This window comes from Ursus maritimus, unplaced genomic scaffold (assembly GCF_017311325.1).
Source record: "Ursus maritimus isolate PB19 unplaced genomic scaffold, ASM1731132v1 scaffold_61, whole genome shotgun sequence".
Lineage (NCBI taxonomy): Eukaryota > Metazoa > Chordata > Mammalia > Carnivora > Ursidae > Ursus > Ursus maritimus.
Window position 1 is genome coordinate 10,687 of NW_024426786.1, and position 27,360 is coordinate 38,046.

At 37.2% G+C, this 27,360-nt stretch overlaps 3 pseudogenes; all 3 read left to right on the top strand.

Moving 5' to 3' along the window:
* Positions 1–2,709: 2,709 nt before the first annotated feature.
* On the top strand, positions 2,710–3,641 carry LOC103656820 (annotated as a pseudogene).
* A 9,845-nt stretch (positions 3,642–13,486) lies between these two features.
* Positions 13,487–14,424, top strand: LOC121101157 (annotated as a pseudogene).
* Positions 14,425–18,007: 3,583 nt separating this feature from the next.
* LOC121101156 lies at positions 18,008–23,665 on the top strand (annotated as a pseudogene).
* The last annotated feature ends 3,695 nt before the right edge of the window (positions 23,666–27,360 follow it).

Sequence of the window (27,360 nt, forward strand, 5' to 3'; positions counted from 1 at the left end):
TAAATAAAAATATAAAAATAAATTTTTATATAATATATATACTGCTACGTTCACAAGTGTGATGATAATCTGTTACCATACAACACCATTATAATACCATCAACTATATTCTCTATGGCATACATTTCATACCCATGACTTATTCATTTCATAACTGGAAGCCTATACCTCCCACTCCCTTTACCCATTTCTTTTGTTTTTCCATCTCTGATCTTTTATTTTTTAAAATTTTTTATTATGTTATGTTAGTCACCATATAGTACACCCTTGGTTTTGGTGTAGTGTTCCATGATTCATTATTTGTGTATAACACCCAGTGCACCATGCAATATGTGCCCTCCTTAATACCCATCAACGGCCTATCCCAGTCCCCCACTCTCCTCCCCTCTGAAGCCCTCAGTTTGTTTCCTAGAGTCCACAGTCTCTTGTGGTTCATTCCCCCTCTGTTTACCACCCCCTTCGTTCTTCTCTTCCTTCTTCTACCAATCTCCCTGCTTTTTCTTATGTTCCATAAATGAGTGAAACCATATGATAATTGTCTTTCTCTGCCTGACTTATTTCACTTAGCATCATCTCCTTCAGTACCATCCAATTTGCTGCAAATGTTGGGTAATCATTCTTTCTGATGGCTGAGTAATATTCCATTGTATATATGGACCACATCTTCTTAATCCAGTCATCTGTTGAAGGGCATCTCGGCTCCTTCCACAATTTAGCTATTGTGGACAATGCTGCTATGAACATTGGGGTGCATATGGCCCTTCTCTTCACTACATCTGTATCTTTGGGGTAAATACCCAGTAGTGCAATTGCTGAGTCATAGGGTAGCTCTATTTTTAACTTTTTCAGGGACCTCCACACTGTTTTCCAAAGTGGCTGTACCAACTTGCATTCCCACCACCAGTGTAAGAGGGTTCCCCTTTCTTCACATCCTCTCCAACATTTGTTGTTTCTTGACTTGTCAATTTTTTCCATTCTAACTGGCATAAGGTGGTATCTCAAGGTGGTTTTGATTTGAATTTCCCTGATGGCTAATGATTTTGAACATTTTTTCATGTGTCTGTTAGCCATTTGTATGTCTTCATTGGAAAAGTGTCTGTTCATATCTTCTGCACATTTTTTGACCCTTTACCCATTTCTGTCCAACCTCTGCCACCCTTGCATCTGGCAACCACCAGTTTCTTCTCCATATTTATGAGTCTATATCTATCTTTTCACAATTTTTATTATAAACCCATGGCCAATATAGAAAAATACAAAATATACATGGTCGACCTTTATAATATTAAAATGACCTAAAATGTCATTATCTAGTGATCTTCTTGAGATGTTGATATATATATATGTACATATTTTTGTAGTGTATACTTATAAAGGGCATATCACATAATACTCACTTGTAAACAATTTTGTCACTTATAATTTAGTGAACATGTCAACAAATCTAAATTTGCATCATTTATAATGGCCACACTCATTTGGGTATTAATCTTATCAAATTCCCCTTTCTGCCTATCTTCTCATATCTTATCTCTTTTAAGTGTACTTTTAAATTTTCACTTTAGATTAAATAATAAATGGATCCAAATATGTATTATATATATATAATATATATTATATACATTATATATATTATATATTATATATATTATATATATTACATATATTATATACATTATATATATTACATATTTTATATATATTACATATATATTACATATATATTTATATATATTACATATATATATACTACATTACATATATGTAATATATATATACATCTTCAACCTTTCTACTTATCCATAGTGATAACAGATATTCCCCTTGAAAAAGTTGTAGCAATTTACTCACCTTCAAATTTTACTCACCAGCATTTTAGCTGACCGAAGCTTCAAATACTTGAAGAAAAGTTCTCATAACCTTTAACTTTAATGACTCTCTGCGGTCCTGTAGTTTTTACATGCTCTTAGTATATCATGATTACACCTAGATTACAAAACCTCTCTCAATACTAGCAAAGTAGGGAGAAGCCCTTTTGCTGAGGCTTTTGACACTCTCTCTTTGGGGTCTGGAGGTTCACTTGATTTAAAGTGTATCATAATTCTCCAAGTGATTCGTTGCAATCACAAGTATTGTAAACTATCAGAGGATTAAGTCTTTTCATTTTATGTAAGCATTCCTCTCAGATTCAACACTCTTTCACTCATTGTCTGGTGACTATTCTATGAGCGATTAATGCCTGAGATTTCACAGGTATGGTAAAAGAATAATCAGTACATTCTGCTAGAATATGTGTGTACAAATACAATTAAGTTTGAACATTCAAATTATAGCTGACTATTCATGATGCAAAAGGTGTTTTCTTGAATATAAAGATAAAAGACTAAAGAAGCACAATGAGTTTGGTAAGAGGCTCTGTACCAGGAGGTGTTACTCTTTGCTCTTAATTCCTCCATATTTCCAAATAATGTTGTTTCCTTCTCTCTCTCTAATCTAACTTTTGATTATCTCCTTTCTCCTATTCATTTATCTTCCTTTCACCCACCCTCTCTGTATGTTTTCCAACGTCACATTTTGGCATTTGCAACATGGTTCCTACAAAAGCATTGATGGGCAAACAACACATCAATGTTCAATATTCATATTTCTCAATTCTTCCTTACTTTCTACCTTTAGAATACTTCAGCATCTTCCCTACTGATTGAGCCAATGGATGCAACAAATGACTCTGTGGTATCTGAATTTGTATTGATTGGACTTTCAAATTCATGGAAGATGCATCATTTTCTCTTTTGGTTCTTCTCTGTGTTCTACATGGGAATTATCCTGGGAAACCTCCTCATTGTGTTCATGGTAATTATGGACTCATTTACACACACTCATGTACTTCTTATTGGCCAACCTCTCTCTACTTGATCTAGGTCTGTTCTCTACCACAGTACCCAAAATGATCTCTGATCTTTTCACTGACTGCATCTTTTCTTTTCCAAAATGCATGATACAGATATTTTTTATTCACGTTATGGGTGGAGTTGAGATGGTGCTGCTCATAGCCATGGCATATGAACAGTACACTGCAATCTGTAAGCCTCTCCACTACCTGACCATCATGAGCCCCAAAATGTGTTTCCTTTGTAGTGGCTGCCTGGATAGTGGGGATAATCCATGCTGTCTCTCAGTTTCTTTTTGTCATAAATTTGCCCTTTTGTGGCCCTAATGAAGTAGATAGTTTCTACTGTGATTTTCCTTGGGTCATAAAACTTGCTTGTGTAGACACTTACAAGCTAGAGTTTGTAATCATCGCTAACAGTGGGTTTATATCCATGGCTACCTTCTTCTCTTTAATTACATCCTATATCTTCATTTTGGTCACTGTCCAGAAACATTCTTCAGGGGACTTGTCCAAAGTATTTGTCACATTGTCAGCTCACATCACTGTAGTGATTTTGTTTTTTATGCCATGTATGTTTCTCTATGTGTGGCCCTTCCCTACAACATCACTGGATAAGTACTTGTTCATTGTTGACTTTGCTATCACCCCCGTCTTGAATCCTGCCATCTATACATTACAAAACAAAGATATGAGAGTGGCCAAGAGAAGACTGGGCAAACGGATTGTGGGTCCTAGTGGGATCTCATAATGAATGGAGCAGATCTACATACAACACGAGGCTCACCAAGAACACTGCAAGTCACATGACTGTCATCGTTACTATGGTAAGAACTACTATTTGGAGAAATAGTTCAACAAAGGTCTACCTGTAGCAATTGATTGTTGAGTCAGAGGTGACTTTATTTTGCTAACCACAGAGACTAAATTGACTTCACCTACTTCCATTATGAAGAGTGATGAGAATAGAAAACTGAGCTGATTCGTAAGAATAAACTTAACATTCAGATATTTTCTGGGTGACATTTTCTGGGACCTGATAATTGTTTTTATTCTAAATTATAAATGAATACCTCAAAAATGATAAATATATCTCATAGTAAACTTATGGATTTAGTAGATAAAATGTGACTTTGAGTAAATCAAAATCAATAAATTATATTTTTTAAATTCCTATTTCAATTTTAGTTTAACTTAGAAAAGAACAAAATCAACTATGTTACTTACATTGAGCCCCAAACACAAACTTGACTTTATCAGCATAGGATGATATTTTAGTTTTGCGTTTAGATTTGAGTGATTATAAGTAGAGATAGAATTTCCTTAACACTATCAATACTTTAGATAAATAGAAACCAGGGCTTTTTGCACTTTTGTCTGCCTTTGTATTATTCTAAAAATGTAGTCTTTCCAATATTCAATCACCTGGTTTATTAAAAAAAAAACACAGAAATTATGGCTGTTCCAAAGAAGAATAATCACCCAAGGATATGTATTTAGAGGCCTTGGATTCCTTGAATATGGTTTCTTGGCCAGATAAAACATCCCCCCAAGAGTTTATATATCTGAGTTTGATAGTCTTGGATAAATGTCAAGCCAAAAATGGTAAGGTATATTCAGTTTGAGTGTTTCTACATTTGTAATAAATACTTTATTAAAGTTACACGTAACATTTTTGTTTATTTGTTTCTACTGCTCTCTAAATAAAATACGCTCAATTAAGGAAACTAATGTATATATTTTTGTCCAGTGTATCCCCAGGAAACTTTCCAATAACATCTCTACTTCCTCCATGTAAATTAATCATTAATACATCTTTTAATGTGGGGCGCCTGGGTGGCTCAGTCAGTTAAGCATCTGCCTTCAGCTCAGGTCATGATCCCAGGGTCCTGGATCCAGCCCTGCATCTGGCTCTCTGCTCAGCAGCAAGCCTGCTTCTCCTTCTCCCTCTGCCTGCTGCTCCCCCTGCTTGTGCATGTGCTTGCATGCTCTCTTTCCTTCTGTCAAATAAATAAATAAAATCGTTTTTTTAAAAAAAAACTTCTTTTAATGCTTTGGTATTCTTAAGTTCTTCTTAACTTGATCATTGCTAACCACTCCCTCTTTCAAATATCTCACTGGGCTTCTGAGAAACTAGTCTCCCACTTTTCCTCCTACTCTTTGGGAATTCCTTCCCAGTAGCAGTTTGCTGAGGTTCTCTCAGTCAGCTCCATCACCAAACTCAGTGTTCCTCAGAATTGCACCTTTGGCCTTTTCTCACTTCCTATTCTATCCCTAAGGGACATCCATTCCCTAGGATTTAATTACCATCTAAGCTAAGGGCTTTTATCATTAAGCCGGGCTATTATTTGAGTTCCTACTTCATAAATCTAACTGCCTATACTGACTTGATGATTCAAGGGCATCTCCCACTTAGCAGATCTGAAACTAAACTCATCTCATCTTGAACCTGCTACTCTTTCAGGTCCCTAGTCACAATAAGTAGCACCAATATTTACCCAGTTCCTCAATGTAAAGTCTAGGAGTAATAATGGACTCCTCCTTTCCCGAATCCCTAATATTCATTAAATCTACAAATGCTATTAATTCCAACTTCTAAACAATTCTTAAATATGTCCTCTTGTTCTCTTCCAAATATCACCACTCTTGTCTAAGACTTCATATGTCATTTTTCAAGTAGAATATTAAGTCAGCTGTATGTCTTCCAGCTTCAAATCTTGTTTGCCTTCATTCTCATTATCTACATTCAGAATGAGAGATTTTTTTTTTGAGAGAGAAACAGAGCATGGATGTGCACACATATGCACAGGGGGGAGGGGAAGAGGGAGAGAAAGAGAGAGAGATTCTCAAGCAGGCTCCACACTCAGCTCAGAGCCCAATGTGCGGCTTGATCGCATGACCCTGAGATCGTGACCTGAGCCAAAATAAAGAGTCCAACACTTAATCGAATGAACTACCCAGGCATCCCAGATTTTTTTGAAATATAAATCTAAACATGTGATCCTCTACTTAAGACCCTTCACATGCTTGCCACTACTCTTAAATTAAAATACAAACTACTTTTCAAGATTTATCAGGCCATCCAAGACCTGGCCCTCAACCTCCCCTCCAGCCTCAGATGACAACATGCTCTTGAGAATTCATTCTTTGAAAGAATGGCCAATTATTCTGTCTGAAACATTTGTCCTTTATGCTTTGCCTATTAACATTTATTCATTCTTTAAATCTCAGTTTCAACATTATTTTATCAAGAAACAATTCCCAGAACCTGAGTCCAGGAGAGCTCCTTCCATTGTATATTACTATAACACTCCCCAGTATCACTTCTGTAACATTAGCCATACTCATAATTTCTTATCTGTTTTATGTCTTCCTCATTACATTTTAAATTCCATGTGAGGAGGGGCTGTGTCAATGTTTACTGCTATCACATCAGTACAACAGTATATAAAATCTTCGATGGATATTTATCATTAAATAAATGAACAAAACCAACAGTTTAAAAACAGTAGTGTTGAATAATTTATTGATTAGTATCTGGGCTTTCTTCTTAACTTTTATTTTATACATATTTTTAAGATTTATTTATTTTAGAGAGAGAGAGAGAGAGAGAGAGAGAGAGGGTGAGCCGGGGGGGGGGGGGGCAGAGGGAGAGGAAGAGACTCCTCAAGCAGACTTCCTGTTGAGCACGGAGCCCAACACAGGGCTCCACCTCAGGATCCATGAGATCATGATCTGAGCTGAAATCAAGAGTCAGCCACTTAACTGACTGAGCCATGCAGGCACCCCTCTTAATTTTTGTTTTAGATAATTATAGATTCACATCAAGCTACAACAAATAACACAGAGATTCTACGTACCCTTTATCCACTTTCCCCCATGGGAGAGCCTGTAAACGTATAGTTCAGTATTACAACCAGAGTATCGATGTTAATACAGTCAAGATGCAGAACATTTGTATCAGCACAAAGTTTCCTTCTGCTGCCCTTTTGTACCCACACCCACTTCATCCCGCCCCTCCCTTCCCTGATCCCTGGGAACTGCTAACCTGGTCCCCATTTTTATCATCTTGTCATTTCAAGAATGTTATATATATAGAATCATAGAGTAACTTTGGGGGATTGGCTTTTTTCTCTTGGCATAATTCCCTTGGAGATTCTTTTCACCTGTTGAAGGACAACTGGGTTGTTTCCAGTTTGGGGCTACCATGAGTAAAGTAGCTATAAACATTTGAGTACAAGTTTTTGTATGAATGTACATTTTCATTTCTTTGGAATAAATATCCAGGAGTAAAATTGCTAGATCATATCAAACTTGTAGTTTCTGTTTTTTAAGAAACTGCCAAACTGTTTCCCAGAATGGCTGTAACACTTTACCCTCCTACCAGCTATGCAAGACTGACCCAATTTCACTGTATCCTCACCACCACATGGTGTCGTCACTATTTTTTTTTTTAATTTAGCTATTCTGATAGGTGGGAAGAGATCTCTCATTGTGGCTTTACTCTTCATTTCGCTTAATGAGGTTGAACATCTTTTTGTGTGCTTATTTGTCATCTGTACATCCTCTTCAGGGAAAAATATCTCTTCACGTCTTTTATACATTTCCTAACCGGATTGGTTTAAATGCTGTGTTCTGGGAATTCTTTATATATTCTGAATACTAGTCCTTTGTCAGATCCATGTTTTGCAAAATGTTCTTCCTCTATGTAATTTGTCTCTTCATCTTCCAAACGGTTTTCCCAGAGTAAAAGTTTTTAATTTTGATGAAGTCCAATTTCTCATCTCAGTGTTGACATCCACTAACTTTTTTCATTTAGTTTGAAATCTTTCCAGTTATTGCTCTGACAAATGATTTTTTCATTGCGATTAGGACAATTGCATGTTATGTTATGAGATTCTGAATCTTATTTAAATCTTCTGTTTTAACTCATTGTTAGTAATACCACTCTGGCAGGGGGGAAGGGAGCACAGTCTCACCACTACCAGTGAAGGTAGAAGTCCAGGGGTACACTTGTTACAGACAGCTGGGAGTTCCAGGGCCCCACACAGTCCCCACTGACCCTGCCATGGGGGTGGCCTCACTATCACTGGGCAATAGGGGAAGTCTCAACTCTCTATTAGAATCTCCTCAGACACAACCTCGCAGGGAGAGGAGAAGTGCCTCAATACTGCTGAGTGGGGATAGAAGTCCAGGCTCTCACATGGTCTTCAATAATACCATGGGGGTAGTTTGGGGGCCTTCTTACAAGATGGCAGGGGTGAAAGCCCCAGCCTCCTTACCAGCCTTCTCTGACGCCAGCCTGCTGAAGGGAAGATAGAGGGTGCCCTGTTACAGCCCTGTGAGGGTAGCAGTATAGATGCCCACTGAATCTTTGCTGGTGTAGGTAAACATGGGGCCACAGCTTGTCTGTGCTATTTGGCTGGAGAAGAACAGTTATTGTCTAAAACTTTCCTATCTTGCTACGTTTCCCTTCTCCTGGACCCTGGTTTAGTGAGAACAGGCTTTTATTGGGACTTTTAAAAAACTCTGTCCACCAGCACTTCCTGGTTCCCTCCTTCTTCAACTCTGAGGGAGTGTGTAGTAGGGGAGAGGGGGCTTGCCTTAGAGAGTAGAAACAACTGCTTTCCAGCTGCTCACTGTGGTCCATTGTCCCTTGTTCATTAGGCCTTTCACTGGTGGTCCACTATTGGGACTTCCTCCTGGGAGATGTGGGACTGTGTCTGCTCACTCTCACCATCAGCCTCTGTGCTGTCAGCCAGCAGGACCTGCACCTGGTACTGTAGCATGTAGCCAGCTGTGCATAAAGTGCTCCAGCTCCTCCATCTCCTGGGAGGAGGAGGCTGATACTGCAGAGGTGTTCCTCATCCCTCCAGCTCAGTGACCTGGGTTGAGGTCAGGTTCCTGCTCAGGCTGCTCTTAGCCCTAGTCCAGCAGTGGGGGAAGGGGGTTGGAAAGGGGAAGGGGAGAGCAGGCCCCAGAGAGCCACCTCCTGCCCCAAGTTCCCTCCCCACTGCCCTATGGGCTTCCTTTTTATATTTGCTTAGTCATAGGATTAAAGTACTTAATCCCCTTTTCTTTCCTTTTTCTCAATTGATTTTCTAAATTTGTCAATTCTCTGCAGTGAAATCTACTGGTAAGTTTCTTTTTGCTGGCTTCAGCCAGTTTAAATCTTGAGCGAACTTTAGCTGGGGCAGCCTGTAAATCAGTGGACTCAATCCTCTCTGATACTTTTAGTTCTCATAAGCTCTACATTAACATCCCCTACTCTTCTGTTAGCTCAGCAGCCTTCTCCACTGCCAAGCAAACCCAAGATCCATGCCCCAAGGGATTGCTCTCAAATCACAGTGTGCTCTATGCCTGGCTGGAGAATTTCCTAGGGCTTTATTTCTGCCTAGATTCTCCCTAATTCATCTTAATATGCTATTCTGTCTGGTATCCAGTTGGCCATTTAGGACACAGGCATCTCAGGACAGAAGTGCGTTGACATGATAGAATGATTTATGGGGCTGTGGAGTGTTCACTGCATTGCAGTAGCCAGTGGGGCAGGGAGGCAACAAGAGAAATTTTCCTCTAATCTTAGAGTAGTTGTGTTTCTTCCAAACAACTAAATTATTTTACTTCATCATATATATACCAATTCATGTCACTGACCATGCATTCCTATTTATTTTTAAATATTTCTGCCCACATTATTCTTCAGTTTGTATCCTTACACATTTTGGAATGTATATTCTGCAGCTATTCTAGAGAATTATGATTTTCCATTTTCTCAACAAGAAAAAATAAAATACAACTCTAAACAAACACAACTCAAAGATAGAGCCTTGACACTTTGGGACCCCATGATAGACTAGAGATCAGATTCTTTGTATTTACATATCAAATATAGATAAGCCTTACTTCTTTACAGAAATACACTAGGCTTGTTTCAATACCTTGTCACAAGTCTTATGAATGAGTATCTCCCTCAGGTAAATATGCTCTTCTTACAAACACTCCAAATAACCTCCTATATTTTCCTCTTTTGTGTTTGCATCTGTTTTCCACTGATCTCTTCAGAAATTGATCCAATAACGTACAAATTTTAGTTCTATCCAGTCAACTCAGGAAAAATAAAGGTTAAATGCATTCAAGAAGACTTTTATCTTCAACACTCCAAAGCTTGGGACTGCAAGTAAACCTACAGAGGTAAACATTGGCTATAATTGATAACATGAAAGTGATCTATTTATTCCCCTACTGTCAGTTGTAAGAATTATCTTTACGTATCAGGGATTTTACATCTATTTCAAGTTTGGTACTACAAGTTTAGGTATGTCTGTCCACTCAGGATATGTTTTTACACCCTCATCCCCTCATCTCAGTGCTTCTAAGCACTTCATCCCAAAGATCATGCAACTATATAGGGATATTTTTACACAAACCGACATATTGCCTCAAAATCTTCTCTCTTTCCCTCTGTTGCATTACCAAGCAATTTCTTTTTCATTATTTCTCTCATGGGGAAACCAATGTGACTCAAAGATTTAGTCCCCCAAGAGAAACTAATAATGGGCTCGGTATTGGCCTTCTCTGAGACAACAATAGGTCACTCTCTTGTGTATCTAATTAGCTTATTTCCCATTTTGAAGAATCATCTATAGCTTTGACTTTGAGGGAAGATTATGTATAGAAAGTAAGACTGAGCTCTCTGAATTTCTATTCTTCCAAAAATGTAAATCCTGTGGCTGAACAGGCAGGTAGGAAAGATGCTTTTTAATTATAAAACTGCACCTATCATGGTTGTGTCCCTCTCTCTCTCTCCCCCTTAATTCTGCTTCAGCATCTGTTTCTTTGTAAAATATTAGTGTCAGAAATACTCTCCTTTTGAAATATTTTTGTCCTTTTACTCTACACCATCACTCTCTTACTCTCAAATTTCAATCACTGCATTGCATTGTCTTATCAAATCGATTCTACATACTGACACATAGACACATACACACACACACAACTTTTGATATGTTCAATTTGTTCCCTTAGTGTGAAAATTTTTCAGATTCATGTGTTTCTGATTTTTGTGGTCTCCAAGTCATTTTAAACTTTTTTTTTTCACGGTGTAAAACAGACATCTGGCCTCAGCTATTCCTGCCCTATTTGAGAACCAAATTCTGTTTTAAACAAAAGGAAGGAAGTCTCAATTCTCCACCTCCAGGATTCTGGTGTGGTTCCCTCTCCTTCAGTATTACTTTCCTCCACATTTGAAGGAACCAGCCAATGCCTAGTCTGAGAGGCTATTCTCAGAGTCAGAAGTCTTCTGGCCCCGTGCCAGGGGATGGTACAGAGGAGCTGGTAGCTATAAGTTCTAAGATGGAATGGTTCAAGGACTAACAGGTTGTGTGAAGAAACAGGAAAGGGGGTTAGCAAGAGAAATTCCCAATGGCAAAAAAAAAAAAAAGTCTTTCAGGAAGGTAAGCCAATTTTATTTTAAATGAATAAAAACTGAGGGTTGACAAACCACTTCCAATTAGGTTACAGTGACCCTTTCAAATATAAATACTCAATACACTATTGAGAAAGACCATTGGACTGGAAGTTAGGCTGACTTCTAGTTCTGGCCCTGTGAATGTATTCCTGTGAACACTTTGGCCAGCCATTTACCCTCACGGGGTTGGCCCTCTACCTGTAGAATGAAGTGACTGAATAGGTTCTCTCAAAGTTCTTTCCCACTTCTATACAAATCTATAATTCTGATCATCTTGTTTGTTTAATATGTATCTATATTTCTTATTTAATGATGGGTCTTCTCAGGCTCTGAATGACTGGAAAAGTTTACATCTCCAAGAGGAAGGATAGCAAAATCTATGGGGACTTGACTTCTGCCAAATTCCTGAGAGCTTCACAAAGTCACCAGGGTTTTCTAAAGAGGCAGAGAAACCAAGTGCATCGTCTTTTTCTCTCTCAGATCCTGAGGATTTCCTCATCAGTGACACATGCTAATTCCAGATGTTTGTAATAAAAAGGGCAGAAATTTCTTCACTCATTTAAATACTCACTTTTTATGTATATATAACTGGACTATACCAGGAAATACAAGTTTATGGAGAAGATATTATTAAATCAATTTCTCTATATATTTGTGAGGGCTACTGTTTTGTTTCTTCTATGAACAATTTAGTACCTATTTCTAGGAAATTCATTCATCACATATTTCCTGGGCTTTTTCTATGTGCCAGCCGCTGTTTTAAAAGGCAGGTGATGTAGTGTTAGACAAAGCAGAAAGGGTGCCTATATCAAAAACTTTAATTTTATATTATGAAAATCTATGAATACTAGAATGAGGGTAAGCCAAATAGTACCTGAAGGCAAAACAGATGCTTTTGGTTACTTCCTAATTTTTTTAGAGGTGATTCACCTGCCAGTTCACTGAGGCATCATGTTCAACCACTCTATTCTACCAAACCCTACTGCCACACCCATGATTCACGTGCTTAAAGTCCTGTCTTCATCTCAGTGGTTATTTTCCCTACAGCCTTACTATTACTTTCCATCCTTCCAGTCAAAATATACCTAAAGCAGTGAATGGAAACCCAAGTAAAGTTCTCACCCAGGTGTTTGTAATGTATCGATGTGTGTTGATTTAAACTATGACAGGCACCTAAGCAAAGATGTGCAATGTTCTACCAATGCCTTTCTTTGATCATCGATTTATCCTCCCTATTTGACCTTTAGGAATTTATTTCTTCTCTTCACCCTCCTTTTATTTTCTTACACTCCTTCCCATTGATCTTCATTCTTCCCCTTTATTTATGTGTTCCTTCCTACCTGTCCTTTACACATGCTACCGACTCTGACTCCACCACATTGAATACACTCAGTTCCATATTTTCCATTGTGACTGTCCACAGTATAATAATTAAAGTTCATAAACAGATTATATTATATGCTATAAATGGAGGTTTAGAGACTTTAGGATTATAGGTTTATGTAGTGTGGGATTTTCCTGTTTACAAAAATTATCATTCAAACTCTAATGCAAACACCATTTCAGCAGTATAAACCTAACAGTAATATATACACATAAAAAACAGACTTCAAATGTGTATTAACTGTTATTATGTTAACTGTTATTTTTCTATACTCATTTCTAATTGCTTATTTTATTATTCTTGATTATATTTTCAAAAGGTTATCTATTTTTTGTTTTTTTTTAACTTTTTTATATGCTCATATACACTCCTCCAATTTTCTAGGAGTCAATACGTATTATTTTTGGTTTTAATTTTTATTGCTCTATTTAACTTGAATTCCACGAGTTTAATTTTTGCATCCTTTTCTAACTTCTTAAGTTGACTCATTATCCCACGTACTTGAATAAATAAGAGCAATTTAAAGCAATAGATGGCCAATGAGTGCATCTTTGCTCATACTACCAAACCCATGCTCTGGGCTCCCATTATTTTGTAAATAATTTACTATCAATTAAATAAAAGATCTGTCAAAAACCAATTTAAATTATCAACATTTAACACATCCTGTGAAGCACTCCTCAAAGTTAATTCCTTCTCTCATTTCTTTCAGGTCACTTTAGAGTCTTCCCTTCCTTATGATTCAATGGACCAAGGAAATGGCTCTGTGGTAACTGAGTTCATGTTACTGGGACTTGCACAATCCTTGGGAATGCAGGTTTTCCTTTTTCTCTTCTTCTCTTTGTTCTATGTGGGAATTATCTTGGGAAACCTCTTCATTATGTTAACAGTGATTTTTGATTCTCACTTACACTCCCCCATGTATATCCTGCTGGCCAACCTATCACTCATTGACCTGGGTCTTTCATCCACCACAGTTCCTAGGATGATCTCTGATCTTTTCAGTGGTTGCAAAATCATTTCCTTCCATAACTGCATGATACAAATGTTCTTTATTCATGTCATGGGAGGAGTTGAGATGGTATTACTCATAGCCATGGCATATAACAGGTACACAGCCATTTGCAAGCCTGTCCACTATCTAACTGCTGTGAATCCTAAAATGTGCATGCTTTTGATAGCGGCTGCTTGGATCATTGGGGTGATTCATGCTGTGTCTCAGTTTGTTTTTGTCATAAATTTACCTTTCTGTGGCCCTAATAATGTGGGGAGCTTTTATTGTGATTTTCCTAGGGTTATTAAACTTGCATGCATGGACACTTACAGACTATAATTTGTGGTCACTGCCAACAGTGGCTTCATATCTATGGATACCTTCTTTTTCTTAATTGTATCATATATCTTTATTCTGATCACTGTCTGACAACATTCTTCAAAAGATTTATCCAAAGCATTCGTTACTCTGTCAGCTCACATCACTATAGTGGTTTTGTTTTTGACTCCGTGCTTGTTTCTCTATGTGTGACTTTCCCTACCAAGTCAGTGGATAAATTTTTTGCCATTGTGGACTTTGTCATCACTCCTGTATTAAATCTTGACATCTATACTTTAAGGAACAGAGATATGAAGGTGGCAACGAGAAGGTTAAGTCGACAAGTTGTAAGTTCTAGGGAGATGCCATAAGAAATTTCATTGGTAAGAGCACAAGATGAATGTCGTGGACCATCACGACCCTTGTGATCACCATGAACATTATGGATTATGTACAATTCATTATCACCTTTAAAAAACTGAGAACTCTACATAAAAGAGGTATTGAATTAAAGAACTTCACTTTCAAATAGAGCTGCAGTAATTTCTGTTAAGTATGAAAAATAAAGTGTTATATATTCCTACTGACCTATGAAATTAAATCGCAATTTCATCAATGACCACACTCAATTTTCATGTAATTGTTTTATATCTCTATGTAAATACAAACATGTACATATGATTGAGCTTTATCAGTACCTTCATACTGATTATAAGCATCACTAGGAATCAATTAATATTTCTTATGGAAATTATGTGGATCCAATGGATAAAGTATGAGTTTATACAAACCAGCAGCCATTAAAAATCGAGAAAGAAGTATTTCTCATCCTAATTATAGTTTAAGTTAAATAAATAGGCAGGGAACACTATGCTACAACTCTTAAGAATTGTTTTCAGTCTTTGATTGTCAATGTCTACTTTAGAAATAGATTCTACTGTTTTGCCTTATGCAAAATTTCTCTATATTCCATTTTTTTTCAACAGCAAATTTCTGTTGTCCTTGCAGTCTTCCTCAAAGCATTTCTTGATTCACCCTAAAAGAGTATCTACAATTATAAAAGTATTTCAAGGATCTTATTACCTAAAAAAAGGTACCCAACTCAGATCTCACCTTATTTAACGTACCTGTATACAAGCCAGGGTGCTTAGGACAAAGAAGATGATTGACATCTTTACTTTTACTTTACTTTTCCAAGAACTTGAGAAGTCTGATGGGTCAAAGAGCACAACTGAGAAATCACTTGGAATGTATTCCTATGACTGATTTAAGAAACATTAATTGTGGTGACTCAGCTCAGTTGTAACTGCTGCACTGTAATTAAAGCTGCTCAATAAAATGGTAAATAATATATGAGACTTTCTTACTATTGGTCAAGGTATTTTTTCCCCTATATTTTATCCCAAAGTGATCATAAATGCTATAAGCTATCTTCTTTGTATAATATCTAAAGCATTATTATTGTCTCCTGAATCCATCTGGATTTTAACCTCAGAACATTATCTTACTGGTTTCACTATGATTCTTTTAAAAAGTCACCTTTAACAGAGAGGGGTGCCTGGGTGGCTCAGTTGGTTAAGTTTCTGCCTTTGGCTCAGGTTATGATCCCAGAGTCCTGGAATCTAACCCCATAGCCCCATGTCAGGCTCCCTGCTCAGCGGGGAATCTGCTTCTCCCTCTGTCCCTCCCCCAGCTTGTGCTCTCTCTCTCTTCAAATATATAAATTAAAATTTAAAAGTCTCCTTTAACAGAGAAAGACAAGAACCATATGATTTCACTGATAGGTGACATCTCAAAAACAAAAAACAAATACAAAACAGACTCTTAAACAGAGAAAAAAAACCTGGTGGTTGCCACGTGGCAGATTGTGGGGGGGGGGATAGATAAAGGGGATTCAGAGGTACAAACATCCAGTTATAATATAAATAAATCACAGAGATGAAAAGTACAGCATATGGAATAAAGTCAATAACATTGTAATAGTGTTCTATGGTGACATATGGTGACTAAACTTAGTTGTACTGAGCACTTAGTATACAAAATTGTCAAATCAATGTGTTATACACTTGAAAGGAACAACACATTGTATGTCAATTATACTTCAATATAAAGAGAATTAAGGGAAATATAAATATAAGGAAATAAAGTTTCATTTGCACAGAAAAAAAATCACCTTTAGATTCAGTGAGGTACTAGAAAAACCTGAGGAAGCCCAGAAATTGTGACAACAGCCCCTGACTCAAGAAGCTTCTGTGTGTGTATCCTCAAGGGAAAACCTGTGAGACTATATGACTTAGTCTCAGTACTCAAACTTCAGCCTGGCTATTTCCAGATCTCCTCACCCGCCTCTGGTCACTCATAAATGGCTCTTAACCAAGTGACTTCCTAAGGAAGACCAAACAGACACACTTTACTCTCTTGGAAATTTTCTGCTTCAAGACAAAGTGCAAAAAGGAAAATCTGTACTCTTCCATCCTTTGAAAACTGCTGTAGTCTCTTCCACATATGAAGGAGGTAGGTGGAATGATGAAAGTGAAGTATATTAGCAGAACTAACCAAAGTGTAGCATTTTATTAATAACGTGATGCTTCTATTAGTAAGAACCCATTTGGCAGAATTCAATTGCGTGTGCATTTTCAAGAAAAATGGAAGGATCCAGAGGTCAATTCAAATACTTAGAAAGTTAGTTTCAATATTAACAAGGATTGACCTTTACAACTTAGTATATGTTATACAAGTGTTCTAAGTGTCAAGTCCTTCTGAATCTTCAAGGCTAATCTCTTCTTTCCTTTCTATTTAAGGATCCTTTTTCCATATACCCAGATGCCATGTTTTCTTACCCACCTTTTCCCCTCCTTCCTGCAATTCCAATATATTCTGGTTTTGGATACTTCTTTCACATAAAGGTTCAAATCATACTCCTAGAGTTGTGGAATGTTGTCTTTGAGAGCTTTTGATCCAATGAGCTCATTTGTAAACAGGAAAACTAAGGCTTGGAGATTCTGAATGACACGCCAAAATCACACTGTAAATTTGTACTAAAATCCCCAAGTCTCCTGACTTTAATCTCGGTGAAACTTATGAAGACTTTAGGTAGTTTTCTTTAAAGAGGGGTAAAAGATATTTAGGACAAACATAACACCCTAAATGTTGAATTTTCAGTTTAATCTAGTACATAGGGAAAGATTTTCTTGTTCATTTGTAGCTGGCTCTTCATCAATGTTACAGCCAATGTGTAAGATTCTGGAGAACTTCTTCAATAAACTTAATGTTTAACTTAGAATCAATAGAATTCTTCTAAAACTCCTTGAACCATTTTTGAAGAATCAGATACTCAAGAGGAGACGATTACAGTGGTGAAGGGTCCCCTGTTAACTGAGAATCCAACATCATCATTCACTGCTCAGTAGTGTACACTCAGGAAATGAGATGTCCTAACTGAGCAGGAAATTCCTTTGATGAAGAGCAGCATATCTGAATTCTTACTTGTTCCATGATATAAAGTCTTTTTGCAGCAAAAGAGAAACCACTGGTGGGCTATCACCTTTGGTATATTTCTTATGGAGATGTGAGTATTGAGTTTGTCCTCTCAGTGAAATGAAATGGTTGCACATAAATAAATACTGAAGTTCCATTCTCTGAGTTGCATACTTTAATTCTTATGAACCACCCTAGACAGTCACATCAGAAATGATCTCACAACAGGAATCCCATCCTCTCTATTGTCAATGATTACTATGATTGTATTTATTACCTGGCTAAACAGAAGTTTAACAGAGGGCTTATGTCTTGTCTTACTATTAGACTTCTCTTTATACTTGAAAATAAAATTAGAATTGCTATGTTCTTAAAGGAACTTGAAAACAGTAATATGGAGCACTAGTAAATAGGGCTAAGGGAAGGATTTGGGATAATGAAGAGAAGAGTGTAATTTCCAAGGGCGATGCAATAACCATGATTAAGGAAGTGTGGATAACAAATATTACTATTCCTCCAAGAGATTTGGTAAGAATAACACATATAATTTCATACCTCCCTAGGACACATCAATTTCAACAATTACTCAGAATTTGTTAGAAATGTATTAAATAATTGCACATAATTCTTCCATAGTTCTGTGCTGTATTCATACTAACACACAAATCCCTTAGCAGGCATTCCAGAATCCTTTTTCAATTGTATCTCCAATTAAACCCCTTCACATTTTCTCTCATGTAGATTTTTGGCATTTTTCTCACTTTTCATTTCACCTCTAAATCACCTTTCTTTTATCCTTTTATTTTCCTGCTATTTTATTTATTTTTCTTCTATTTTTCATCTTTAATTTTATTTTGGATTAACTCTTTTTCTTCTAAGCATTTCAGTATCACTAAATGATAAGTATAAATTCCATTCTCTATAAGGCCTTATAACCTTTACATTCTTTTCTAGAATCTCATTTATTTTAACTTCCCCTAAGACTGGATCTCTACATCTGTCTTAGCTCTCATGTTTCTATCCAAACTTCTCAGAGACTATGAAAATTATTTTGGAATTCTGTCCCTCACTCATGCCCCATAGACTATTAGGCTAGTGGGCATTTTAAGAATTTTTGAGCCAGTGCATTCATTCTAAAGACGGGAAAACAGAAGGATACAGAGAACTGAAATTCAATCATCTTGTTATGATTGTTATTTCTAGAATGCAAGTAAAATTCTTTAATGATTATTGGGGAGCTGGGGTTTCTCTATGAATCAGAAGGTGATAAATCTTACTAGTAATAATTACCTAAATCCCTTGTGCACTCACTAAATACAAAAACTGTGCAAAACACTTTACTTTTACTACTTCTTTTGAAATTCATAATAACCATAACAATTGAATATCATTAGTATCCACATTTGTAAAAATGGTAAAAATAGGTCTTAAATATGGTGAGTCCAACGTCCACAGACTATATTCAAAACTTGTACACTACAAATTGCCTCACTTAGCAAAACTGTGAATAAGGATTTGCCTTAGTTTGATAGACAGGTTTCCAACAATCTTAATATAAAATTATTGTGATGGGCTACAAAGCCACTAAGAATACTTTTTCAAAAGTACATGTCTTAAAATGCCTTTGTAAACGCAAACATCATATAACATTGCATTTATTTAAGAGCTAAGATAGTATCTACAGAATATAAACTGTTTTGGAGCTCAAGGGAAAAGGACATAAATTTAGGGTGGTGGTAGAGACTTAACCTAGCAGAGACAGCAGCATGAACAAAGGTACTTTATTAGGAATAAGCCTAGCATTAGTGGAAATACTAAGAAGACTTGAATAACTGGACTATAAGGCATTGTCTGGGGAGGAGTGTGGGTTTAGACTGTGTGCATTTTTAATAAAGTGGATTACTTTCTTACTCCATACACAAAAATAAATTCAAAATGGATTAAAGACCTAAACATGAGACCTAAAATCATAAAAATCCTAGAGGAGAACACAAGCAATAACTTCTTTGACATACATCATAGCAACTTTTTACTACATGTCTCCTGAGGCAAAGGGAACAAAAGCAAAAATAAACTATTGGGAGTACATCAAAATAAAATGCTCTGCATAGCAAAGGAAACAATGAACAAAACCAATAGGCAACCTATGGAACGGGAGAGGATATAAAGGGTTAGTATCTAAAAATACATAAAGACCTTATAAAACTAAATACCCAAAAAACAATAATCCAATTTAAAAATGGGGAGAAGACATGAACAGATGTTTCTTCCAGAAGACATACAGATGACCAGAAGACACATGAGGAGATGTTCATCATCACTTGCATCAGGAAATACGAATCAAAAGAAAAATGGGATATCACTCCACACCTGTCAGAATGGCTAAAATCAACAACAGAAAAAACAACAGGCGTTGGCAAGGATATGGAGAAAAAGGAACACAGGTGCACTGTTGGTGGGAATGCAAACTGGTACAGCCACTCTGGAAAACAGTATGGGAGGTTCTTCGAAAAGTTAAAAATAGAACTACCCAATGATCCAGAAATCACACTACTGGCTATTAACCAAAGGAATACAAAAACACTAATTCAAGGGATACGTGCACCCCTGTTTATAGCAGTGTTATTTACAGCAGCCAAGGTATGGAAGCAGCCCAAGTGTCCATACACTGATGAATGGATAAAGAAGAAGTGGTATATAGATATGCACAATGGAATATTATTTGGGCATAAAAACGAATGAAATCTTGCCATTCACAATGACATGGTCCATGGAGCTACAGAGTATTATGCTAAATGAAGTAAGTCAGTCAGAGAAAAACAAATACTATATGATTTCACTCATATGTGTAATTTAAGAAAGAAAACAAATGAGCAAAGGGAAAAAGAGAAAGAGAGACAAACCAAGAAACAGACTCTTAACTATAGGGAACAAACTGATGGTTACCAGAGGTGAGGTGGGTAGGGGAATGGGTTGCATAGGTGATGGGGATTAAGGAGTGCACTTCTTGGAATGATCACTGGGCAATGAATGGAATTGTTGAATCATTGTGTTGTACACCTGAAACGAATAAAATACTGTATATTAACTAACTGAAATTAAAATTAAAACTTAAAACCAAATAAATCAATAAAACACATTATACAACCACACACAAAAAAGAAAACATTAATTTGTTCAAAAAAGAAAAATGACAGTCATGTACCAGAATCTCATGTCTTATGTTACCTATGAGGTTACCCAGCTCTCTGGGACTTGGGTCCAGGAGCCCATTCAGAAGAGAGCCCTCTTCTTCTCCCCAAGTATTGGGCAGCCCTGTCCCTGCCCCAGAGGCACCCGCCACTTGCAGCTGTGCAATGATGACCCATCTGTTTTGCTACCCTGGTTTCTTGCCTTTCTGGGTGTTGAGGTCTAACACAGAGGTTGTGTTTACAGTTTAGAAACCTGTATTCCTTGTGGAGGGAGGGATACAGTATCCATTGCTTTACATATTCAATAAATATCCTTTAATATTTAAAAAAAAGTAAAATCTTTTTTTTTTTTAAAGAGATTTGAAAGACACATTAAATGAAAAAATGGTCAAGACAAACTACAGTGTTCTGGAATGGATATTTGGAAGATAAAGCTAGAAAAAAAACTGGGATAGGCTGGTGATGGGTATTAAGGAGGGCACATACTGCATGGTGCACTGGGTGTTATATGCAAATAATGAATCATGGAACACTACATGAAAAACTAAGGATATACTGAATGGTGACTAACATAATAAAAAATTATTATTAAATAGATAAATAAATAAAATAAATAAATCTTTAATAAAGAAAAAAGAAAAAAATGCAAGGACATTTTTACTGGAACAGAATCATGGCTCCTTTTGAGGAGAAAGGTGGTTGTAATTTGGATGAATCACAGAGATTTCTGTGATGGGATACCTAACATAGTTCTACATCTTCACTTGGGTGATGATTACTTTACAAAATTTGATTAAGCTATAAATTTGTTTTCTGCCATTTTCTGTATGTTTCATCTTTTGACTGAAGAATAACAAAATCAAAGTCAAACTATGGTGAATGAGTGGTAGCATAAAACCTCTCACCCATAAGCACCCTTGTCTAGAGACCTACATTTAACTACCATTCATAAAGGCTACGAGCAGCAGTGTACATGTGTTTTTTTTAAATACTGAAACACAAAGAACAGCAGAAATTGTGCTCCTTCACCTGAGGGCATAAAGCAACTATATCTTCAGGGAGTCAGAACAACTCAGAAAGTTTCTGTCTGCTGCATAATTCTCCCCTGTGTACTGAGTTACACAAAATACTGCCATCATAAAAGCAGCTAATTAACAGCAATAATTGTGTTTGGGTAGTGACCAAATTCACCTCAGAGACTTGGTGTTGCCAGCCAGAAATCAGACTGCTTTGGGAATTGTCTCCTAGAATCATGTTGGTTTTCTAAAGGAAGTTAAGAAGAAAAGTGGTTAATGAGTCACCTGGGGGGTGACATCCTTTTCTGTAAATTACCATCTCCTTCCCCTAGTAAGATTTGTTTTTTCATGGGGTACATGGGTGGTTCAGATGGTTAAGCAGCTGCCTTCAGCTCAGGTCATTATCTCCAGGTCCTGGAACCAGGCCCTGAGTCCAGCTCCATGCTCAGTGGGGTGTCTGCTTCTTCCTCTCCCTCTGCCTATCCCCCCGCCCATGCGCTCTCTCTCTCTATCTCTCTGTCTGTATCTCTGTCTCAAATGAATAAATAAAATCTTTCTTTAAAAAATGATTGAGAGAGTCTCTGGTTTCTGAGTTTGTATCACTGGAACCCAGTTTTGGGAAACTAAAGTTTTTCTCATGTTGATATTCTCCTTGATCTCTTTAGGGATCATCCCAGGAAATCTCTTCATTTTCTTTTTAGTAATTTTAGATTCCCTTAGCATTATCTCCTCCAGTGCTGTCCATGTTGCAGCAAATGTTGAGAAATTGCTCTTTTTGATAGCTGAGTAATATTCCATTGTATATATCGACCACATAATGCTAAGTGAAATAAGTCAGGCAGAGAAAGACAATTATCATATGGTTTCACTCATCTATGGAACATAAGAACTAGGAAGATCGGTAGGAGAAGAAAGGGATAAAGAAAGGGGGGTAATCAGAAGGGGGAATGAAGCATGAGAGACTATGGACTCTGAGAAACAAACTGAGGGCTTCAGAGGAGAGGGGGGTGGGGGAATGGGATAGGCTGGTGATGGGTAGTAAGGAGGGCACGTATTGCATGGTGCACTGGGTGTTATACGCAACTAATGAATCATTGAACTTTACATCAGAAACCAGGGATGTACTGTATGGTGACTAACATAATATAATAAAAAAATAATATTATAAAAAAAAGTAATTTTAGACTCCCATTTACATTTTCCTATGTCCTTCCTCCTGGCCAACTTGTCCCTCACTGATACGGACATTTTTTCCTTATTACAGACCTAAGATGATTACAGACCTTTCAATCAATACAAGATAATTTCTTTCCAAAGCTGCATGACACAGATATGCTTCATCCACATCATGGGAGGAGTGGAGATGGTGTTACTCATAGCCATGGCATTTGACAGGTACACAGCAATCTGTGAGCCTCTTCATGACCCGAACATCAGGAATCCTACAATATGTGTTTCATTTGTGACTACTAGCTGGGTACTTGGGGTGATCTACATATGTCTCAATTTGTTTTCATTATGAACTTGTGTTTTGTGTTCCTAATAAAGTAAAACCTTCTATTATGACTTCCCTAGAATCATAAAACTTGCATGCATATATGGAGACAAGTTGGAATTTACTGCTGCTGCCAGCAGTAATGTCATGAGTATGAGCACCTTCTTTCTGCTAATCCTTCCTGTATCTTCATTTTGGTCACTGTCTGGAAATGTTCTTCAAAAGACTGATCCAAAGCACTTGTCAGTGGGTCAGCTCACATCACTGTGGTGGTTCTATCTTTCAGTCCATACATATTTCTCTATGTCTGACCTTTCCCCACATCGTCAAGTGATAATGCCTGTTCCTTGTTGACTTTGCTATCACCTGTGACTTGAATCCTGCCATCTATACATTACAGAACAAAGACATAAAATTAGCAAAAAGAGATTGAAAAAGCAGAGACATGATTTCAGATTTTGCTGACTGAATCTGACTTTTGAGCTCTAAAACTATATGTCCATCAGCCACTTGGATACTCTCCTTAGGCTTCTATCATTGAACACGGTCAGATCTGGGCATAACATCTATCTCATGGAATAGAGTCCAACTACTAGAGTATTTATTCATAACCTCTACTACCATGGGAAATGTGAATCCACCATGATATGGGTTATTTTAAGAGACAGCATCACTATCTACTAAATTTTATGATTGAAATTGTGATCATTTTGACAATAGAAGGATATAATGACATCTCTTCTGCTTCCCATAGGTTGGCAAAAGAACAGCAACCATGGTTTGGGGAATGTCAGGAATGATTACATCAAATATACATAGGACTAGTAATTCTATCTGGTTATTCAGGTTGTATCCCCTCAGACGATAATCCAAAGACAAAATCTGATTGCCAGTAATTTGTTTGGAAGGTTATTTTTGACTATATGATTAAGGGAATAGAAAGTGAGACAGAGAAGAGAAGGTTGCTTATGTTGATAAATGTAACTAGGGTGCAAGCATACAATGGCCTTCTGGGGGACTCTATCAATTCTGTGGCTTAGAATTATCCCAATTGAAGGGAAAGGAGCCGGAATACTTTTTCTTTTTTTAAAGATTTATTATTTACTTATTTATTTATGAGAGAGAGAGAGAGACAGAGAGAGACAGAGAGAGAGAGAGAGAGGGAGTGGAGTATGGAGGAGACAGAAAGGGACAAGCAGACTTGGTGCTGAGCATGGAGTCTGATGTGGGGCTCGATCCCAGGATTCTAAGATCATGACCAGAGCCGAAATCAAGAGTTGGACATTTAACTGACGAAGTCACTCAGGCATACCTACTTTTTTATTTTTAAAGCTTGTTTTAACTCCTTAGCATGCCCAGTCGTTCCCACACAGACTACTGTGTGTTCCAGGAAGCCAGAGGACAAAGCATCAGGTAGCTGTTCAGGTACCTGCGGGAGAGAAACATCTCCTTGTTTGGAAGCAAGAAATGCCACAGCATATCCCACTTTTTAAAGAACTTAGTTCCCTTTACCTTATCCTGTCATAGATTCTTCAAAGTGGTGGCTGTTTTAACTTTCACAAAAGGAAGACTTAAAACAGGAGTGACAGGCTACCGCAGCACTGTTGCTCATAGCTGATGGTTATATTCTCCTCTATCACCCATTCTAAATCCCCCTGGCCTCAGGCGGTTCTTCTGATGATCTCTGTTACTTGCCTGCTGAGGTGAGCCAGTGTTTTATGAGCAGGTTAGCCCTGGTTGAAGTGTTCCTGCCCATCTACTGTTGCTACAGTTGCTCCACTACAGTTATCATCCATCACGGAGCCAACAAGGCATGCCTCAGTGGATCCCTAGTTTTAGACAAACTCTTCACTGTATCACCCATTAACAAGCAGCAACCTGGTATTTATCCAATATGAGATAAAAATGAGGTAATTCGATCTTCTGAATGCTGGTCTTCCAATGTGAGGAACCCCAAATGACAGAAAAGCAGGCAAACATTTTAGGTTTACTATAACCCATACTGGGTCTCCCAAAAGAAGCAGTCTCCCCACTACAACTAAACCTAAAATGTGAGGGCAGAGAACAGAAATTATGCAAGAACTCCACTGAGATTTATGGTAAGATTTATGATTTTCTCTACCCCTTTGCTTGCAAAACCTATGTATTTTTTACCAAAAAGGGACACAGCACCATCTAAAGGTCACTGAATCAAAGCATATACGTTGAAGCATAGACCCCAACTCTGCATGGTATCATCTTCACTGGTGCCTCAGGTGTAACTGTAACAGGCTATTCCAATGTTCTATCAGATCAACAGCTCCCAGTCATGTAGTGTAGAAAGGAAAAACAGGTTCCTTTGTTCTGCGTGCTTATGTGTACTTTCTTAGCTATAAAGCGGGTAGTCTTCATCTAAGGAAATATTATGCAAGATTTCGTACTGGAAATCAGACACTATGAACACTTGGATAGTGGTGCAGGCCAAAGCACTCAAATTAGGAAAGATAATACATACTCAATATATATAAATCCCCATAAGGATAAATCTCTATCTCCTCCAGTTTAGAAAGGGTTCAGTGTCGGTAACTACTGTCAACTGATTGATTTCAGTCCTTGAAACATGGTGCCATTTCAAAGATCTCCCTGTGCTGCTGACAGGCCAAACAGGCTACAGTGGCAGTAACTAGCAAAAACTCATGTAACAGAAAGCTCACTCTGTAGAGACTATACATAGCCTTCCCTTCTACCACAAAACCTACTTCATTCGTGGGTCCACTGTGCAAGCATTAGGTTAGCTGAGGACAGCGCAACCATCTAGCCTTTCAATCACCTAGTTCAACACGTTACACCTAATGATTCCTTAAACTAAATTCTCATTGTTCAAATAAGTGGTGTAATTTCACTCCCCTGGTTGAAACCTGACACATTCCACTCCAAAGAAAAAGAAAAAGAAAAACTTAAACGATTTCACTAGGGAATTCTCCAAACATGTAACAGAAAAAACATTCTAAATCTCTTTTAGAAATATATAAAAAAGATGAAACAGTTTATATGACTGCGATAAAATAAAAGGTCTGACTATCATACAAAAGACACAACAGAGTTCTTAGTTACACACTTTTCTAATAATTCAAGGATACAGGTAACCGCAAGACACAAGTCTGAGAGTGCCAACGTAACTCCCCAGGTTCTCTCTTGTTGCACGAGGATGTTACCTGGCCCAGATACAATAGATGACGTCTCCAATGATACATGAAGTCTATCACTTACAAAAGGGAGGTATTTTGGTCATGACATATCTCCTTTTTATATTCCAATATGTACAGAGTAAACATTAATATTTTGTTGTGTGTTGTGTTTCATAAATCATAAAGTTCAGGTTCATTTACCAGAGCAAACTAAAATGACAACATCTATCTTGCTAACATTTCATTATCTAGCATCTAATAGAGACCACTAGGAGGAGATCCAGTTACCATGTTTTCATGGAGATTTGAACAAGTAATTTCTTCCTGTTACTCCCATTCATCCTCTCCTCCTCCCTATATCTCCCTCTGTCTCTCTCTCTCGCTCACTCTCTCCCCACTCCATCATTTTGCCATGACTATGAAACAGAGAATGATTATAGACCAGTTCTTAAACCATTCCTTCCAAAAACCAGGTTTTTAAAAAGACAATAATATTATAAGAAAGTAAAATTATAAAACAATTTGTATATCCTTAAGAGATATAATAACATAAGAAGTAATGATAAAATAAAAACAGTGATATGTAAGTAAAAGAAAACACCAGGGTAAGTTAGTTTTATCTCAGAATGCAAGGTTGTTTTAACATTTGAAAATCAAAGGAATTCACCACATCAAGTATATGAAGGAGAAAAAATCATACTAACATTTTTATAAATATAGAAAATGCATTCTATTAAATCCAATACCCATTCTCAATAAATCTCATAACAAAAGTCTTAGCTAACTAGGCATAAAGAGTGTACTGGGTTGACCAGTGTCTCCACAAAATTCACGTCCATCCAGAACATCAGAATGTGATCTAATTTGGAAACAGAGTTTTTGCAGATGTAATTAAGGTAAGGATCAAGCTATCATCACACTGAACTAGGATGGACTTTAAATCTAACACATGTCCTCATAA